The sequence below is a fragment of the Nicotiana tabacum genome, chromosome 22 (assembly GCF_000715075.1).
Source record: "Nicotiana tabacum cultivar K326 chromosome 22, ASM71507v2, whole genome shotgun sequence".
Lineage (NCBI taxonomy): Eukaryota > Viridiplantae > Streptophyta > Magnoliopsida > Solanales > Solanaceae > Nicotiana > Nicotiana tabacum.
Window position 1 is genome coordinate 60,010,015 of NC_134101.1, and position 6,063 is coordinate 60,016,077.

A 6,063-nucleotide genomic window follows, 5' to 3' on the forward strand; every position below is an offset into this window, starting at 1 on the left:
TGGTTATATTCCATGAATCTATCTTCGATTTTAGCTTTTGATTGATGAATTTTAAAGAGAAAATTGGGGGTTTTGGCCTAAAGTTTCATAATATGAATTTTCGAGTTTTGTACATCGAATTGGAGTTGGATTTGAGAGAAATTAGTATGGTTGGACTCGTAATTGAATGGGTTGTTGAATTTTGTAAATTTTGTCGGGTTCCTAAGTGCGGGCCCGGGTTGGGATTTTGGCCGATTTCGGGCTTTTGATTCAAGATTTGATCTTTTTCGATCGGGATTGGGTCCTTTAGCATTGTTTGATGTACTTGAGTTATTTTTGGTTAGTTTCGAGCCATTCGGAGGTCGGAACGCGTGGGATGGCATCTTTGGAGCACCGCTTGGCTTGTTCGGCAGTGGTATTGGCTTGTTCAAGGTAAGTAACTCTTCTAATCTTAGTGCTGAGGGTATAAAACCCTGAAATACGTGTTATGTGATTGGTATTGAGGTGACACACATGCTAGGTGACGGGCGTGTGGGCGTGCACCATGTGTATTGAGACTCTGTTGTTTCCATGGCACTGTATACTAGTCCTACTTTGTTGATATCTGTGTTTTCACCATGTGATAAAGATGTTAAGCTATCAATCATGCTAGATCTCATGTTTAGGCATTATGCCGATATTGTTTGGACCCATAGTGGTCGTTTCTTATTGTCATGTCACTGATTTCATTGATATTTCGTACTCAGTCATATTCATGCATTCATATCATATCTCAATCTCAGTTATTTATTGATACATCATATCATTATTGTCGGGCTAGTTTCATGACATTGTGAGCCCGTAAGTGAGACTGGAGAGATTGTTGACTAAGTGAGGCCGGGGGCCTGTTTGTGAGGATGTTGTTACTATAGCAATTGAGTTGTCCGTGCAGCACGTGAGTTGTCCGTGCGATTCCAGATGTTGATATTATAGCACGTGAGTTGTCCATGCGGCACGTGAGTTGTCCGTGCGATTCCAAATATTGATATTATGGCACGTGAGTTGTTCGTGCAGCATGTGAGTTGTCCGTGCGGATTATAGCGCTTGGGCTAAAAGGAGCCCCTCCGGTGTCTGCACACCACGGTATCCTTCAACCCTTTTTCTACTTCTGAACTACACGTGACCTGATTCCCTTATAACCCGGGATATGTAGGCTCTCCAAAACCAGGACTCGGTCACATTCTCCTTTCTTTTAGTTCTATTCTCTTTAAATAAGGGTCGGGTCAAAGAACTTGACTCATCGTTCTTTGTCTGAAAACTATTCGTGTTTCCAGTCAAAGAGGGACAGTTGTAGACATGTAATTTTTGACCCTTCCTGAAATTTTATAATTTTTAGTGCTTAGATATTAGTTTTAGGTCTAATAGTACTATTTTCATTATTTTTATAACTTTTTTGCTTTATATTATCTTAAAATCAAAAACTACAAAAATATATTTCCTAATTTTAACTTATTGGTATGTTATCTAGTTAGTTTTATTTTATTTTTACAAAAGATAAAAGAAAAGTTTCAAAAAAATAAAATATTTTTCACTTGGTTTAGTATGATTTTAATTTGTACGTAAACATTAAGTAATATTTTATACTTCTTTAATATAGTAATGTTTATTTTTTTATTTGTTATGAAAACTTCATATAAGTAATGGTATTCTACTTAGCTATTTTTGTTTAAAAATGAAAAGAAATAGAAAGGATCAATTAACCAACTCACATGGCATACTACACACATCATTTTTACTTTTCAGTATACAATGGCACACACACCACTTACTTTATTTTGCCATAAATCATTTCATTTTAGACATACACGATACAGACACTGTACACTCTTAATTGTTTTGTCTTCGTTCGCCTCAGGTCAGGAGCACTTTACAGGTCTACACATTTGTTTTTATGCAAGAAGACACCCATTTTTGATGAAGGGGGCCCACACATCTTTTCTGACTTCTTGCAACTTCCTCTCCAAGCAAAAAGAATAGGAAAAGACAAAAGATAATTGAGAATTGAAGAGAGAGGAGGAGTGGGGACACCACTTATTGGGGAGGAGAGGATTTTTGGGAAGAAAGAGAGGGAGAGGGGGATAATATAAAAAAATAGAAAAAAAGGAAACTTTTTTGCATAAAGGCGCAGGGGGTGGGGGAGACGGAAAGGGGGGGAGAGAGAGAAAAGTTTTAGGGTTCTATTCAATTTTTAGATTTTTCTAAGTTTAATTTGAATACCAGAAAAACGAAAATACAAAAAAAAAAAAATGAGTTTAGATTCTTGTTCGAGTTTTGTTTCTATTTCGAAAAATCAAAAAATACAAAAATATTTTCAGTTTCTTCTCTTGGATTTCCATTTCAAAACGATGGAGTTTGATTGAGGTCGTTTTGGTTTTGAGCTTTCCAGTGCGGATTCGAGTTTTCATTCGCGGTTCGTTACATTTTTGAGTTTAAAGTAGTGAAACAATCAATTTCCAACTATTTTGAGGTCCACTTTTTCCTCTGTACTTAATTTAATGTCAGATTTTTATCATGTGAGTAATTTGTGTTTGTTTGCATAACATGCCTCAATTGTTATTGTGTGAATAATTTGCTATGTCGGTTGACATATGTTTGAGTTTAATATTTGATTTAATCTCCAATGGTAAATTTTGAGTCCATGTTTTGCAAATCTGTGCTAACATGTGCTTACATGAGTCATGTGAGCTTGGTTTGTATGAAATTGTAAGAGAGGTATATGGTATTGAGTGGTGAGCTAATTGTCTATTGCACTAAAAAATAGTGAATGAAGAAGACCAATATTCTGGTTTTGAATTTTCAGAATTAAAAAATGGCATTAGGAACTCGTGAGATATAGTTGGGGTTTAGATATAGCTTTCATCATGCTTGCAATCCACCTTTCGTCATCCTATCTTATTTGGTTATTTTCATTTCTAGTTCCGTAATTGTGTGTTTGTTAGTTTTGTGTATTCGGTAGCTTACATGTTGTAGATATCACTTTTATTTAAGCATGTTTATTAGATGAGTTTAGCGGAGGGGGTGTGGGTTGAAAAATGAGAAAGAAGTGCGATTTTAAAAGAAATTAAATCTCGAGTATTTTATTACCTTTATTTTATTACTTACTCGCTATGTGTGTGTTTAGGCCTACCACATTTGGGTAGGCAAATTTTAAGACTTTTCATTTCGTTTGGGGTTAGAGGTTGTCCCTTAGTTTGTTATTTTGGACGGAGAATGCCTCGAGGAGCTTGTAAATATTTTAATTCGGGGAATGCCCTGTAGTGAATGTAATTGGAGGCTGTGACGGACATCGTGGAGTAAGCATAGTATAGACTTTTGGTATTTTCCCATTATTTTATTTTCTTTTATTTAGGTGGGGATGACCTCGAGTCTCTTGTGTGTTTATTTTTATTTCGTGTGTTTTTGCCTCATTTTGAGTATTCTATAAAGCCAACTTGATCAAGTATGCAACTGTACTATTTACGGGACTCGGAAAATGTCTAACACCTTCTTCCCTAGTCAAATGAACCCCCTTACTTAGAATTCCTGGTGCAGACTTTTGTTTTAGAGTCTAAATGTATTTTAAAAGAAAATTTATTTTTAAAAAATGGTGACCCGGCACACCGAAACCAAATGTCAGATGGCGACTCTGAAAAATCCTTTGAAACACAATATTTTGTCACTTTTAAAGTTGAAAAGCCCTTTTGAGATTTAAAATCATGTTATCTCTTTTAGAGAGGGTTAAGGTGAATAAAAGGGGGTGTGACAAGCGTAGTCGACTATAAATAGGGATCGGGCTTGTAACGACCCGACTTGTCATTTTAAGAATTAATATCTCGTTCAGCGACTTAAGGTCTCGAACAGCTTCATAATATGTATTATGACCCGCGTGTGTGGTCGAATTTGATTTTCGAAAGATTCGGAACTAATTCAAAAGAACAATTCTCATTTTTGAAGCTTAAATGGAAATAGTTGACTGGAGAGTTGAATTTTGAGCAAATGACCCCGGAATGGAATTTTGATGATGTTAATAATTTCGTATGGTGATTTCACACTTATGCGTATGTCCGGATTAGAATTTGGAAGTCCGTAGGACAATTCAACGCATTTTGGCGAAAGTTAGAAAATAAAAGATTTTTGGAGATGTTCGACCGAAGGTTGAACTTTTGATATCAGGGTCAAAATTTGATTCTGAAAATTTGGAATAGCTTCGTTATTTCATTTATAACTTTTGTGCAAAATTGAAAATCAATTCGGGTCTATATTATAGCAAGGTATCAAATGATGGTGAGTCAAGAAGCAAGAAATGGAAAAGAAAAGAACTGGGAAAAATTTTGTTAATAAGATGAATAAATTTATTTATTTCCTGAAGTTGTGATTTAAAAGAGGTGTTGTTCCTTGATGAATTACTTTTCAGTTCACGTTGTTGAAAATTTGGTATTGAATTATAAAGGCCATAAATCATATTGAGGCAAAATGCCAAATTGTGAAATATTATCCGGTTGAGTTGTTCACTCCCGAACATTTTGTTAAGATGTTGTGCACATTATGATCGAGTCGTGGCTCCTTATTGTGAAAAAATAATGTGTTGTTGATTTCTGTGGCAAGTTGTAATATTTGAGCACTTAATGTGCAATTTATAATATGTTGTAATATTTGAGCACTTGATGTGCAATTTGTGATATGTTGTAAGATTTGAGCACTTGATGTGGAATTTGTGATATGTTGTAATATTTGAGCACTTGATGTGCAATTTGTGATATGTGAGCACTTGAGATGCAAGTTGTATTATGTTGTGATATTTCGGCACTTGAGGTGCGATTTGTGAAATATTGTAATATTGATACGCATGCGGTGGTATAAGGTTTGGGTATTGAAACGCATGCGGTGAGATAAGAGTGAATTGATGCGCGTGGCTAGTAGGAGAAACTACTAGAAGTCATGTGGTGTGATAAGGGTGGCTAAAACGCGTGATCCTATTTCGGAAAAAATAATTTTTAAAGAATAATATGTGAAGGCTCCCGCGATAATATAAGGAAAGATTGTGAATTTATTTATTATTTGGGACTACGATCCGGTTCCTCGGGAGTGCCCTTTTGTTGATATTTCTCTATGGCTGCACTTACTTTTGGTTATTTTATTTTTCCGTAATTTATAAATTCTTATGTTTTCCGTGATGTATTATTTGACTTAATATTAAGTGTTTTGTATTTCTTGATGTATTGTGTTGACCTTGACTTTTTCGTACGAGACTTTGAGGATTTGTATTTTTGGGTTGTACTTATTTTTGATGATTGAGTTGTTTTAAATAAAAAAAATTCTAGTATGTTTTAATTTAATAAATTTTATATCCAAATCAGTAGTTTATCTGATGCTTTATTTTAATGGAAATGTCACTTTTCCTCACTCAAACGATTTCTAAAATAAACTTATCTTTTTGTTGATTTCTTACTTGATTTAAAGATTTTAACATTACTTTATTGAAAATAGATTGGTCATGCGGATCTTATATACATTGATATTTTGGTACATGAGTTGTCCGTGCAGTTATGAAAATAATATGGGCATGAGGTGCCGGGGAAAAATATAATAATTTTATTATTGACACATGAGTTGTCCGTGTGATGGTGATAGAAATATGGGCACGAGGTGCCGTGAAAAATATAAAAGTGGGCCGAGACCCGTAATTTTTATGATTGTGAAATGAGGTGTCACATGGTGACTTTTACTTGAAATATATTTATTGAAAAATATTATATCCTGAAAATTTTTATTTGAAAAACATACAAGTGAAAGAATTTATATTTGAAGGACTTGATAAATTGGTTGTACTTGTGTTCCTTATTCGTCTGAGCAATAATTATGATGTTCTTGTTGCATTGCTGTTATATCACTGGTTGATTTTGTTGTTATCATCACTAATTGTTATTTGTTTCCTATTATATCATATACTATATTGCACAGGTTATTAGACTAGTGAGTGTCTTGACTGTACCTCGTCTCTACTCCACTGAGGTTAGTCTTGATACTTACTGGGTACCGACCGTGGTGTACTCATACTACACTTCT